The 14,899-nt window shown below is 34.4% G+C and overlaps 1 protein-coding gene and 2 long non-coding RNA genes across 3 annotated transcripts in view; 1 reads left to right on the top strand and 2 right to left on the bottom strand.

Annotated features, from left to right (window-relative positions):
• Positions 1 to 14,899, top strand: part of LOC135077973 (uncharacterized) — a 547,422-nt gene that overhangs the window by 188,531 nt on the left and 343,992 nt on the right. The window lies entirely within an intron of this gene.
• LOC135077964 (connectin-like) overlaps positions 1 to 14,899 on the bottom strand; it is a 174,850-nt gene that overhangs the window by 157,104 nt on the left and 2,847 nt on the right. The window lies entirely within an intron of this gene.
• Positions 3,272 to 6,155, bottom strand: LOC135077961 (uncharacterized). The gene is made up of 2 exons (XR_010258551.1): positions 4,976 to 6,155; positions 3,272 to 4,551 (listed from the first exon to the last, which is right to left on the bottom strand). It is a non-coding gene; the product is annotated as an uncharacterized LOC135077961 (long non-coding RNA).

Genomic DNA, 14,899 nt, shown 5'->3' with positions numbered 1-14,899 from the left:
GATAGATTTTAATGAACTGACATCGATCACAATGGTGTAGTGGTTTTTACTATGAGCAGAAAACAAAAGGTTACGGTTAAAAAAACACCAGGTATTTCATTTAATCATTTATTCATTACATTATAATCAAAATATAATAATTCTTAAAATTAAATAACCAATTACAATATCATTTAGTTACAATATCTATTAATATAGGAAATTTATTTATGAAACAGGTTATTATTCCATTAACAATCTTAATTTATTCATACAATTCCTTTCTCACATCGTTACTAATCCATAAGTATTGAATCACAATGACCCCACGGTATGGTATGAATCTGATCTTGTAATACTTGAACTTTGTCATCATTTCCCTCTAAAACTTGTTTATCTACTTGTTGAGAATATAAAACATGCTTGATTGATTTTATCATATTCATTTTACTTCTGAGTACTTCATTTTTTAATAAAACATTATTATAATCTTTCAATTCAAGATTTTTAGTTACTGACTTAGACACGCCTTTCGCTTTTTTTATTTGAGTTTTAACGCTATTTATAAAATATAACTTTGCACGTAAACCAGTAAATTCTGTAATCAAGTCGTCACCCATTTCATGTTTCCATAATCCGGGTATTTTTGGGTTAACTTGTGGTATGTGAAAAGGGTTATCGATTTCAAAATTGCTAGTATCATACATTTGAATATCATTATGCATCTCATGATAAAAATCGTCTGTGTATATTAAATATAATAAGCTATCAGTATCAGTATAGCATAGGTTAGCATTTTTACCGTATTTATTTTTTATATAATTATAGTGAAACTGATATAAATGCTGCTTTGCATATTCTAAAACTGTAAACCCGATATAAATTGGTCTGTCTAAAACAACCTTTTCATGATTTAACTCTATAGCAACAAAATTTTCTGAAAATATTGATATACTCTTTAAGTTTGGTTTAATTATCAAATTTTCAGCACCAAGCTGTTTATTAGTTTTATTATCATGATCCCTCCATTTTGAAATTAATTTAACATTCGTTTGTTTGCGTTTATTTTCAATCGTTTTTCCGAATATTGAATTATTTAATAATTTGAAAAAATCTTTTTCAAAAGCTGTTTTCGAATGTTGCCGAAGACTGGTATTGAGATCAATGTATTTTTTTAAAAAGCAATCCTGTCTAAAACTTAGAATACGATGAACTTTTTCTAAAATCAAACCATTCTTTAAACATTCTTTAAGATGAATATAATGAATAACATATTTCTTTTTGTTATAAAGGTTTGCAATCAATTTTTTTGATTTACCATACGGGGGTATAATTTTTTCAACAGCAAATGGTAAATCTTTATGTGTATTATGTAAATAATCTGGATACATTAAGTCTACTTCAAGAATATAACCGTAATCAGCATCATCTGGGATATTCATTATTTCAATTTTTTTAATTTCACTCTTTGATAATAATCTGAACTGTGAAATGGGGAGTTTTTTCATCATCGCATAACCATATAAATTATTACAGTCGAGGTATATCAAATAACTGCTTGGTTCTGAATCATTATAATGTGGTAAGTATTTATTATTCGCTTTAGCGTGACGTAATGAGCACTGCGCTAGTCCACCACGGATACCTTTTTCTAACAATTCATAAATTTCTAATTCGCTTATCAGCTCAAGTTCAACGCCTGTGTATAATAACATCGCATCCCAACTTAGGCTCGGTGAGGTTACATAATATGCTGGATCTAATTTGTAATAATGCAAACTCGTTTTTCTAAATTTTTCGAATACATCGCAAAGTAAAAGCACATCGCATTTTAAATATAAATCTGTATATTCAGCAAGGGATTTGATATCGAAAATTTCCCACACTCTTCGAGCATGTAAATATTCATTATCAGTTATAGGTTCCTCTCGCAATGTATTATAGAAATCACATTTTGAAGGTAGTTGAGTTTCTCGAAATTTCAACCAAGAGTTCATGTAATCGTAAGGATAAATACCCTTTTTTCTTAACAAATTAAACTTTTTTTTATCAGGAAACTCTTTAGATAAATGTAAAAAATCATTATCTGATAAATTTTTACTCAATATGTCTAGGCTAGAACTAAGAAATTGATATGAATCAATGAATTTTATCTGAATAGGATTTTTATAGTCTTCAGTTTTAATCACTTTCGTGAAAGATAAATATTTTTCTTTTGTTTTCGGTATTACATTGATGTGACCTTCATATTTTGCTAACTCTTCAATAAATAAATGTGAATCATATCCAGATAAATTATGAAACACTACAGGAATGAATGAACAAACTCTATGCATCAAATTACAATGAGAATGCGCCGCTCCTCTGTACTCAGAAGTAATATGATCATGATCTCGGACTTTATCATTCACTAATAATTGTTTACATATGTGACATAGAATGGCGTTTTTATAATTTGATTCCTGTTCTAATGTTAAAGGGGTCATTAACTTTTTATCACTTAAAATTTTATGTATACGTTTAGCATCTGTTAATAAACACTTAACAAACATTTCAACACAGTCTGCTCCTGTATAAGACACATATTTATTTAATTTATCATTATGTGAACAACAAATATAATATGCGAAGCATGATGGCTGGTGAATATTTAGTTTCTGAGTGTTTAAAGTGTCACTTTCATCACATTTAATTAATAAGCACTCAAAGTCGGCATAAATAATAAAGTTGATTTTCTGCTGTCTCTCAAAATTTTTAAATGTTAACAAAGTGTTCTTTTCAGGTAAAATTGACAAAATGTGTGAACAATTATGAGTATTATATTTTTTTTCACTGCAAAAAAATTGTAAACACATATCACATAAATGAACTTTACCTTTGTAACGAGTGAATTGAGGTCGTACTAAACGTGTCAAGTTCTTTATTAAACAATAGTGAGCTGTCGTTTTGTTTTCTATGTACAGTAAATTGAAATGATTCTTCTTTCTATATTTTGAAACATAAAGAGGTCCAGTTATAGTACTCTTTCGTAAGCCGTATATGTTAAAGCTTATGTTAGGATTGTTTTTTTCGAAATGTTTAATATCTTCATGTGAAGGAGGAAATGATATTCCATCAATATTTAAAACATCGGAAAAGTGTGGATATGAACTAGTTTTGCAAACATTATTCATAGCAGGGTACAGTCCAGCCATTATACTCCATAGAAAACAGTAATCATCATTATTTTTTATATTTATACAACTCTTTGAATTTTTTATGGCTATGGGTAGGTCTATATATGTTCCACCTCTCATAGGAGAATATTTATTTATATTAATTTCGATATGACTAAACGAAACAAAGGTCCACCCAGATTGACAATGTTGAAATTCGGTTAACTTTTCATTAAATGTATTCATCATATTCGTTATTAACTTTTTCAAATCAGTATTCTTATATACAATCATATATTTTGTATTAAACGACTTTAATTGTGTTTCATCAGATTTTGGCAACATAAAATAGGCAAACAATTCAAAATTTAGTTTAATGCAGTCATGTTTATTTAAAGATAAATTGATCAAATCTATTAATTGTTCTTGGTTGTCATATATCACCGCCTCTAAGCCGAGGTACTCGACTTGCTGATCGACATTTAATCTGTATGTAACAATTCTGTTTCTGAATGCAGTTGCAACAATATTAATATTTTCAATCTGTGTATTCAATAAAGAATTAGCTTTATGTATATTCGTTTTCATATGATATGGATATTGTCTTTTCAGTACTAGAACTTTGCATTTGTCACAGTATATAGAATTTTGAGCTCTTGCTGTTTCGTAAGGGTGTGCAACAGTAACTGTGAAAAGAAAAAAATAAATAATAATACTAATATTTATTGAAGACACTTATTCTGTAAATTAAAATAACAGTGAACAAAGATTACAATATCTGTTACATAACTTATTCGGTTACATTATAGTAGGTAAATAGCATAGTTATTTAGGTGAGTATATAATAATAGTGTAAGTAGGTAATATTATAACGTATTAAATAACACTTTCGTATGACCCAAGCAATGAGACTGGACAATTCCTAAAGTCCTTTTTTATTAGATTTACGAACTCCTTTAAAGTATGCCATGAATCTTTATGTTCATCAAGTTTCATTTTAATAGTTGTGATGGCGTATCGCCATCTATTAATTGGCGCTATTTTCTGTACCTCCTCCGTGTTATATATCTTTAATTCCACATAATACTTTCCCTCCTTTGTCTCACTTATTTGTTTAGAGAACCCTCTTGATTCTCTTCTTGTAAAAGAAGAAAGTAGAGGTGGTATATTACCGCTTTTGCTGGATGTAGACGGTTTCACCCGATGTTCCTCATCGCTGTCTTCACCGAATAGATCGTTCGCTGTAAGTCGAGGTGGTGGAGTGTACGGTGTGATGGATGTCTTCGTTTTTTTCACCTTCGGCTCTTCTCTCGGTTTGCTTGAGCTTCTGCGCTTATTAGACTTCTTTTCCACAGGTTTTGACTCAACTTCAGAGTCGTCACTGGAGAGGAATAGATCCTTCGCCAACAATTTCGACCTGTAAACAATAAAAAAAACAGTTTAATACGAATATAAGAGAATATTCATTGAATACAGAAAATGAACAAAAACAATAAATAGATAGTATGAGCGGAATAGAGGACATGAATGGAATTCAGAAAATTAATTAAAACAATAAAAAAGAATACAGAACATGAATCGAATAAAGAAATTTAATTAAGACATAGTCTTAGAATAGAGAAAACGATTAAAGATAATAAACAGAATAGATAGCATGAATTGAATATACAAAATGAATGAAGACATGAATAGATCAGAATAGAAAACATGAATAGATCAGAACGTATGTTCTGTCTAGGAATCGAACCTAAGAGTCGTGTAGTAGCCTTAAAAAGTATATTCTATTCAGTAAGTAAAATAACAATCTAGTTACAGAGTAGATAATAATAGTTGGTACTTACATTTTTATTATTGAGAAAACCTTTAGGTTCTTCTGAGGCTGGCTGGCACTAGGGATCTTCAAATGACTGGCTTCCCGTAGGATAACAATCGATCTGTGTGATTTTCGCTCAACACTAGAGCTATTTAAATAAAAGATTTGTGACGTGGATCCCTTCCTTATTAGTTAAGTTCGTATGTTAAAAAGTAGCAATCTGCAGTTTTCTAAATATGTAAAGTGTTGATAAGTGAAAAATATCTAAACAATGCTTATACCCTATGTTTACTTGGTTACATTATTAATTTATTAACCTTCTCCTTTATGTAAGTATATTGGTAAACTAGCTATCGTCACACGGTTTCGATCGCGATTATAATAGGGTAACAACGCGTGTTAGTCCAGATCATAGTCTATCTATGTATATAAAAAACATACAAATCCATCCAACGATTGCTGCATGATTGTGCCTAACAACTTGACATAAACATACAAACTTTCGTATTTATAATATCACTATAGATAATATTTTATGCATAAGTAACTCTGTCTGTTAATTATGCTAAACCACTAAACCGATTTTGATGAAATTTGGTACAGAGATAGATGGAATAGAGCTTATATTGTTATTATAAAACTGTTAAGTTTTATCAGAATCCGTTCAGTTATTTTTATAAAAGAGTAACAAAACTTTTATACATACAAAGTTTCGTATTTACGTATGTTTGTAGGATACGGAACTATGTTCAACATGTAAACTAAAAATTAGTTTTTAATATACCAGGCAAAGTCGTAGTCATTAGTTAGTATCATGATCAAACATTAATGGACTAGCAACTGAACAGACGTCAGCGTACGTATTTGGACAGCACCAAATACAGAAAAGCTCTACATAGCACTAAACTACTAACGTAATATTCTTTATAGAAAAGTGTAAAGTTAGGTCTATTATTAAAAACTGCTTATAACGTAATATAGACCAATTACCTCGGGTGTTTAAACTATTTCGTAAGCACTCTTTTTAATATAAAGGAAGGGTTCTGAGATGTGGAATTAATTAGTATTTTTTAGTACCTAAAGCATAACGAACGAATAATTGCTAGCAATAATGGCGGTAAGTTATAAAATATTTATTTACAAATGTTTTTTTTTTTACACTTGTAAAAAAATGTCTAATCATATTACTTATTTGTTTCAGCACGAAAATTGGTCTTATTCACCATCATATACACCGCTCTCACCACCAGCATCTGGAAGGATGAGTCCTACGAGTGTGCAAAGAATAATAAACAATATGGAAAATGAAAATCAACGATATGGTGATATCATCATTAACCAACAGAAGAAATTGTATTCGAGCATTCGAACGGTATCGCATGGAGCAAAAGTGATTCGAATAGAAATTTACGATGCGGAACAGTTTGAAAACTCTACCAAATCTGTGTGTCAGTGTAATGCAGAAATTTGTGCTCAACACGTTGTGGAAAACGTGTTTAATGATAACATTTATACTCGAGTTAAAGATATTATCAAAAGTATAGGAACTATTTTTATGTCTCAACCTTTTTAATTTTTTTCTAGTATATAACATGTTTTTTTATGAATGTATGTAATTTAATAAATAATAAGAATGAATGTAATGTAATTTAATAAACAGTTAATTAGAAAAGGTGATTTTATTTTATGATAATGCAATGCAGTAGATAATTCGTATAGAATACCATTGAATAGGAATAAAACTTCAACCCATCGTTCAAACTTTACATTCTTAGAGTCGATGCGAAATGTAGATCAAATAACGAAATGACGATAGTGAAATTGAATGCAAGCTTGTCAAACTCTCGATTCGAGTATACATTATAGAGATTTTTATTGTATGATCTAGATGATATAAGTAATAGTCTAGATAATCTAGTATCTAGGTCTGATCATAAAATATACGATGTTGAAAAGATGAAGATTAGGGTATCTGGATCCTGAATGGTTGGATCCAGATGCCCTAATCTTCATCTACTAACAAGGCACCGGGTGACGATGGAATCACGGCTGAGCTTTTGAAGGCAGGTGGAACGCCGATACTGAAGGCTCTTCAGAAGCTGTTCAATTCCGTCATCCTCGAAGGAAAAACGCCTACGACATGGCACAGAAGTGTGGTGATACTCTTCTTAAAAAAAGGTGACAAAACCTTGTTGAAAAATTATAGACCCATCTCACTTCTGAGCCATATCTACAAGCTGTTTTCGAGAGTCATTACGAATCGTCTCGCTCGCAGGCTCGACGACTTCCAGCCTCCCGAACAAGCCGGTTTCCGAAAAGGCTTTGGTACCATAGACCACATACATACGCTGCGGCAGATTATACAGAAGACCGAGGAGTATAATCAGCCACTTTGCCTGGCGTTTGTGGATTATGAGAAAGCCTTCGATTCGGTCGAGACCTGGGCAGTGCTACAGTCTCTCCAAAGGTGCCAAATTGACTATCGTTATATCGAAGTGTTAAAAAGTTTATACAAAAACGCCATAATGTCAGTCCGCCTCCAGGATCGGGACTCGAAACCTATCCAGTTGCAGCGAGGGGTAAGACAGGGAGACGTCATATCTCCAAAACTGTTTACCACCGCCCTGGAAGATGTCTTCAAGCTCTTGGACTGGAGCGGATTTGGCATAAATATCAACGGTGAGTACATCACCCACCTTAGATTCGCGGACGATATCGTAGTCATGGCTGCCAACTCGGCTGGGCAGCGTTCGGGAAGCTACGCAATATACTCACGTCCGAAATACCGCAGTGTCTCAAGACAAAAGTCTTCGAGCAGTGTGTGCTGCCAGTGTTGATTTATGGATCTGAAACGTGTTCGCTTACTATGGGCCTCATAAGAAGGCTCAAGGGCGATGGAGCGGGCCATGCTTGGAGTTTCCCTGCGTGATCGAATCAGAAATGAGGAGATCCGCAGGAGAACCAAAGTGACCGACATAGCTCGCAGAATTGCTAAAACCAAGTGGCAGTGGGCGGGGCACATAGCTCGTAGAGACGATGGCCGTTGGGGCAGAAAAGTTCTCGAGTGGCGACCACGGGCTGGAAGACGTAGCGTGGGCAGGCCTCCTACTAGGTGGACCGACGATCTCGTAAAGGTCGCGGGAAGAGCCTGGATGCGGGCAGCGCAGGACCGTGCATTGTGGAAAACCTTGGAGGAGGCCTTTGTCCAGCAGTGGACGTCATTTGGCTGAAACGAACTTTTTATTCGATGTAAAGTGTGCGGCCATGAATAAACCGTGTTGGACAACTATTGCAAATTGCATTCTAAAGCACAACATATCCGTAACCGTAACCGAAACCGGTATAATATTATTCCTATATCCGTAACCGTATCCATAACCGAAACTACATATCCATAACATCCCTAGTATACATAATGCCGCACCGTCAGAGCTGATGCTTGTTGTAGGTCTGCAGGGTGTATTACGTCACCAGGCGCACTAGGATACGCGCCACGATCGCTCTTTTCGGACGGTTTTAGGTGAAAAATTTGTTGCTAAAAATTTATCTGTTCGATAAAATGCTTCGATACGATTTTATCGTAATGTGCATCTTAAACTTCACTAAGCTCAAAATACTCATTTAAGAGACACACACAAGTGCCCCGTTAATACCGTTAAAGCGTCCCCAGAGCATTTTATGTGAACACGGCCGAACGAAACCCGCAGTCCGCGCATTTCCCAGTCCATTTTAAAGAATCAAAGTATTCAAAACAATAGAATTTTGTGTTTATTACCGCATCACGTCAGTCACTGTCGGGCGGCCATTATTATTTCGCAGATATGTGGATATGTGGATATGTGACTGACAGTGAAATGGGTGCTCTGTAAATTCTAACGCATCGACGGGAGCGATCTAAATACAATTTGCTTAGGTTAACAAGGAAAAGTTTTGACACTGTTTGGAAAGCTTTTCTGTGTTTATTTTCAGTTAGTAACATTTATATGTGGGAATAAGAAGTTTGGTTTAGTTTTTATTTTTAATTATGTTCTTTATGGTGAGATGTCAGATTTGGTTTTAGATGACGTTAGCTGTTTGTGAAAAGATGTACGATTTTGTAAGACGATTTTAATAAAATGAAGAATGAATAAAACCATTATTTTCAATAACAATCTCACAATCCCACAACTTTTTTGGGGGCTCGTCCGGGATAGTGAGGATAAAGTTGGGATTAGCGGGATTGGAAGGATAGAGAGGAGAGCATTGATCATGGGGGTCAAGCTCATCATTGGAAACTAATGGTTCAAGACGACGACGGAAGACGAAGATTCAAGACGTAAAATACGACGAAAGATGATGAAGATGTAACTTGTTACGACGGTGATTACTTATGATGTATTCGAGTAAAGTATCTTACTTACGACGACGACTTACGACGAAGACGATTAAGACGAAAGATATTTTACCGAAGATGCCGCTGAAGAAGAAAGGTCAGGAGCCGAGCGAAGATGAAGAATACCAAGAGTGCCATGAAGATGTTGGGGTTCAGATATCGTTCCGAGACTTAGAGAAGTCAATGAATGTTTTTACTGGCGATGATACCTATCCTGTAACAGAATTTATAGAAGAGTTTGAAGACGTTGCTGATTTGATGAAGTGGACTAATGTGGAGAAATTAGTTTATGCGAAGAGACTGCTGGGAGGAACAGCTAAGTTGTTTTTGAGGTCTATTGGTAGAGTTAAAGACTACACTAATTTGAAGAGAGCGCTCAAGGAAGAATTCGCACCCAAACTAAATAGCGCGACGATCCACAAGAGACTAGTTGAACGGAAGATGAAGAGTGATGAAACTTACCAACAGTACTTTTTGACGATGAAAGAGATAGCGTTACACGGGAAAGTTGAAGATGCTGCCCTGATGGAGTACGTGATAGACGGAATTAGAGATGTTGAGACGAATAAAGTTATACTTTATGGCGCCGCGAATATTAAGGAGTTCAGGAAGAAACTAGAGATATACAGCGAGTTTATGAAGAAGTTGGCGAAACCGACACCTTCGACGTCATGTTACCAAGGAAGTCAAGGTAATCGAAGATCGGGTAATGATTATAATCCGAAGAGAAGATGTTATAACTGCGAAGCTTTCGATCATCAATCTTCTGCATGCGAAAAGGGAATGAAATGCTTTAGATGCAATGACTTTGGACACAAGCGTGATGATTGTCCCAATAATGAATCGAAGAAGACGTTGAATATTCTGAAGGTAAGAAAAGATGATGTACCGTTAGAGAAGATTAAGATTGAAGCAGTGGAAAAAGATGATAATACAGTTGTAGTATACGACATAGACGACTCAAGACACATGACTGAAATTAAGACAATGTTAGAAGACTGCAAGCCTACAGAAGAAATAAAGACGAGTAACGACTGTCAGATTGAACAACTACCTGCACCACGAGTGAAACAAGCCGACGCCCTAAGCTGTTTAGTACTTACCGAGACGACTGCACGAGCACAAGATGAAGACGAACCTATTCAGATGCTGAAAGAATCCTACCAGAATGACATGTTGTACGAAGGAAGAGATGAAGATGAGTTATTATTTGTAGTACCGAAGAGGATGCACGACGATGTTATAAGAGAGAATCATAAGGGAGGAAAAGAAGGACTGTTTAACCGGATTAATAAAGGAGATGATGGACTTGCTAAGATGATAAAAGAGGAAAACGTAGAGAGGATGAACGAGACAAGACCAGAGTTAAGAGAAAAGGCAAGAGAATTTGTAGAGACAATCCAGGATGGAAGTGTTAGAACTTATAACAAGAAAAGAAAGAAAGCTAGAACACACGAGAAAGGTGATTTGAGAATTGGAAATACAGAAGGCCCTGATGTTATGAAGACGTGGATCGCTACCGAAGACGAAGGTATTTCATCTGGGACAGATGAATAATCAGGAAGGCCGTGTGGGAATAAGAAGTTTGGTTTAGTTTTTATTTTTAATTATGTTCTTTATGGTGAGATGTCAGATTTGGTTTTAGATGACGTTAGCTGTTTGTGAAAAGATGTACGATTTTGTAAGACGATTTTAATAAAATGAAGAATGAATAAAACCATTATTTTCAATAACAATCTCACAATCCCACATATATTCAGACTTTGGGGAATTTCATATGCTTTTTTGGCAATGGAATCTATGCTAATTATTTAAAAGATTTGATTGTTTGTTTAAATTTAATAGGTTCAGACACGACAAGACTGATTTGAAAAAAATTCTCCATTAGTTCTATATTGTTTCTGATGAGCACAGGCGGTACGAAGTTCGCCGGGGCAGCTAGTTTTAAATAATTAAACTTACCTAAAAAAATTGTTCGTGTCTTTAAATGAATCCGAGCAATTGTTATGCCATTTTAGGCCTATTTTTATGTCCGCAATAAAATGATTTTTACTCAACATCGAAAAAAGTCATATTATGGCAGTTCCAGTAGTTTTAAGTACAGAGTTCAAAAGATGAAGTCTGGAGTGCTACAAACTTGCTTGTAAGTGCCTATTCACTCTTGCCTTGAAAGGGCGTAACTAGTGTTCCAAGATCAACGGGCAGCAAATCCTAGCATTATGAAAGTGCTAAGCTTTAAGCTCTGAGAGGATAAGTGTCAGGAACATAAGGATGTAGTACAAAGATTCGTTTAAGTTAAACGTAAAGGCTTGATATGTCACTTAAATCTATACTACTACTTAAAAATGCGAAAGTAACTCTGTCTGTCTGTCTGTCTCTTTTTCACGCCTAAACCACTGAACCGATTTTGATGAAATTTGGCAGAGACATACGTTGAGTCCCGAGAAAGGACATAGGATAGTTTTTATCCCGGTTTTTGAAACAGTGACGCGAGCGATAAATTCTGTGACAGACAAAATTCCACGCGGGCGAAGCCGCGGTCGAAAAGCTAGTGTATTATATTTCGAATATCAATTTGTTTTTCACCTACTCGTAATTGAAATAAGAGGGAAAATTGTTCAATTAGAAGTTTTTAATAGAGCAATCAACACCTACATTTTCCATTATTCTGCCTACGGATTGACCTATTCTAGCTAATTATAAAAATAAAAGTACGAATCATTTTAATTCGTTGACTACTTGCGTACGTACTTGTAAATTATAATCTTGAAATTAAAATCTATTCCACGAACCTATTAAGACAAAATACTATTTTAGATTGCTTAATTAATGTCATCCGAGATAAACTTTTTTTATATTAATATTTTAAATTAAATGTGAGCCTATTTTTCAAGAGGTCTGACGATTGAAAAATGAGCCCTAAGTGTTTTTGGCAATGATCAAAGAACGATATTATCAAATAGATATAAAAATTGGATATGATCTCTTTATCAAGACACATCAACAAATTCTCAATGCTTAAATGCTGAGTTGATATGATAGTCCTTATAATCTATACCTACTAATATTATAAATGCGAAAGTAACTCTGTCTGTCTGTCTTGCTTTCACGCCTAAACCACTGAACCGATTTTGATGAAATTTGGCATAGAGATAGTTTGATTCCCGGAAAAGGACAAAGGATAGTTTTTATCCTGTATTTGTAACAGGGACGCGCGATAAAGTTTTTCTGTGCCATACAAAATTCCACGCGGGCGAAGCCGCGGGCAGAAAGCTAGCAGAGATATAATTGGGACTGATACAAAGGTAAAGGCTGATTTGAGTCAGCAACGTTCAGCGAAATTCCAATAGGTCAGTGACTTACGAATATCTAAATTCGTGTACATTTCAGTTTGAAGTTAGACGCTTGCTTACCCATACGTTTACAAGGTAATTGGTGTACGAGTAGTTCAACCGTTTCATCTTTATATTTTAATGATCTAAAACAGAGTTTCTTAACCTTTTTTTCCACGGATAATTTTAAGGACCCTTTAAGAAGAAAGGCAAGACTTACAAGGATTTATTTACGATTGTTAAAAATAATAATAATAAATCTTTGGACAAATTCACACAGCGCCAGCTAGCCCCAAAGTAAGCAACTAACGCCCGCATTTACAATGTTAGCATAAGTAAAGCAGCAAATCGAACGCACAGCGTTGAATAGAGCTCTGTGATTGGTTCATGTGTCACCCTATGCGTCTCATAGTAATGTTTGTGAATACGGGCGTTATATGCTTGTGATAAAGGAGCTAGCTTAACGGATATACTAATTATTATATACTTTTTAAATACATACAAAATGTACATAGTAACTCCCAGATCCATCACAGGTGGTCCAAAGATGCGTAAAGTTCACACAAATGGTCCATAGATAAGGCTGCGGACCGCCAGGTGTTAACGGACCACAGGTTAAGAAACACTGATCTAAAAGAATCTTTTTTGGCATTAGAGGTGCCTTTTCAGCAGTTTATGATCGACCTAAATAAACAATATAGGGTACAGACGATAGCACATCAAGTTCAACACTATAGTATCTTATGCAGTTGTGATAAGAGCGAATTTGCTACAAAAATGTGTAATATGATGTGCTACAAGGTACATCAGTCAAGCAAAGGGTGTACCGGACCTTATTAAAATTAGTGACAGTTGATTAAGTTTATTGTGACCCAGGGGAGGGACATTAATAGCCCTGTACAAAGTATATTGATGCTTTGTCAGCTCAAATGCTTTTCACAAGTGATGCTTGCTTAAGTGAAGCAGAAAATCGAACGCACAGCGTTGAATAGAGCTCTGTTATTGGTTCGTGTGTCACCCTGTGCGTCCACGTGCTTTGTGAGATCTCATAGTAATGTTTGTGAATACGGGTCTATGTCAGCATTATCTGTCACTTTTGTAAGGGCAGGTTTTCGCTGCCTAAATTTTGGATAGAGTTACAAGGCTGAAATCAATTTTAGATACACAAAAATCTGTTGGATTTTTACTCAATTTGCTTACTTTACATATTTTAACCAACGTGAACGTCTGACGATTGAAAATGCGTAAAATCAGTAAAAATTCAACTTTTTCATGTCTACTGAATTACATTAGAATACAAATATCAAATAAATAACGTACTAACAAAATTCAAAGCTGTGAACGTAGGTAGCTTATTCGTTTTCGTTTATTCATATTTCGTTTCTGTTAAAATGTAGTTAGTATTTACCAAGAACTCGTTTTTTCTACGAATCCAATAAATATGTACGAGTATGTAGGCAGAACTCTAATAAGGAACAAGAAACTTTGTAGGTGTACTTACCTACCAACCTAAATAACAAATTCCTATATCGACACCTTCAGGTTCAATTGTCGTATAAACCATTTTGGCCAAATCGAGTTATATATACCATTTTAATCAGAATTTTTTTCTCTATCGAGCTGTATATTCGAAATATTGAAATTCGCTAAAAAAATGTTTATACGCCCCAAAAAACTATAGCGTAAAAGATAAATAAATACCTTATAAACAGTGTAAAAACCGAACGCTTGTTTTTGGTATTTTTGCTAAGATGTATCAACCATACAATTTTTTAAGTCAGGACGTAAAACTCTCTCGTAATTGAAAATGGTTTTTACGCCTAAAGACATGGCGTTTTATGTCCAGATTCAACGTCGTAAGTCCACGTATTCAATATGGTAATTATCTGTTTCATATTCATATTCATTTATTTATTGCATCACATATGTATGTATGTACAGTAAGTAAGTTTTTCTTATTTATAAAGTTAAATAAAGTTGATTGTTTCTACTTTTAAAGATAATAACTAGATATATAAGGTTGCTTTCCAGGTCCAGTACATCCGTGAATAGTAATGATGACCGGGTCATGAAATCGAAACTCTATTTATTATTCAAGACTTTTAAACAAAGAAAACAAGCCATGGTGTGCTCATTTTATACCCTTTTGAGATGCTCTGTAATAGTTTATTACTTTACAAGTACTCCAACTTTTAATTGTTGCCAGTAGTGGTTACTTTTAGCTGTAATTTAAATTTGGGTTTCTTGT

This window comes from Ostrinia nubilalis, chromosome 14 (assembly GCF_963855985.1).
Source record: "Ostrinia nubilalis chromosome 14, ilOstNubi1.1, whole genome shotgun sequence".
Lineage (NCBI taxonomy): Eukaryota > Metazoa > Arthropoda > Insecta > Lepidoptera > Crambidae > Ostrinia > Ostrinia nubilalis.
Note: the sequence above shows the minus strand (reverse complement) of the source record. Positions and strands in the feature narration are given on the sequence as shown.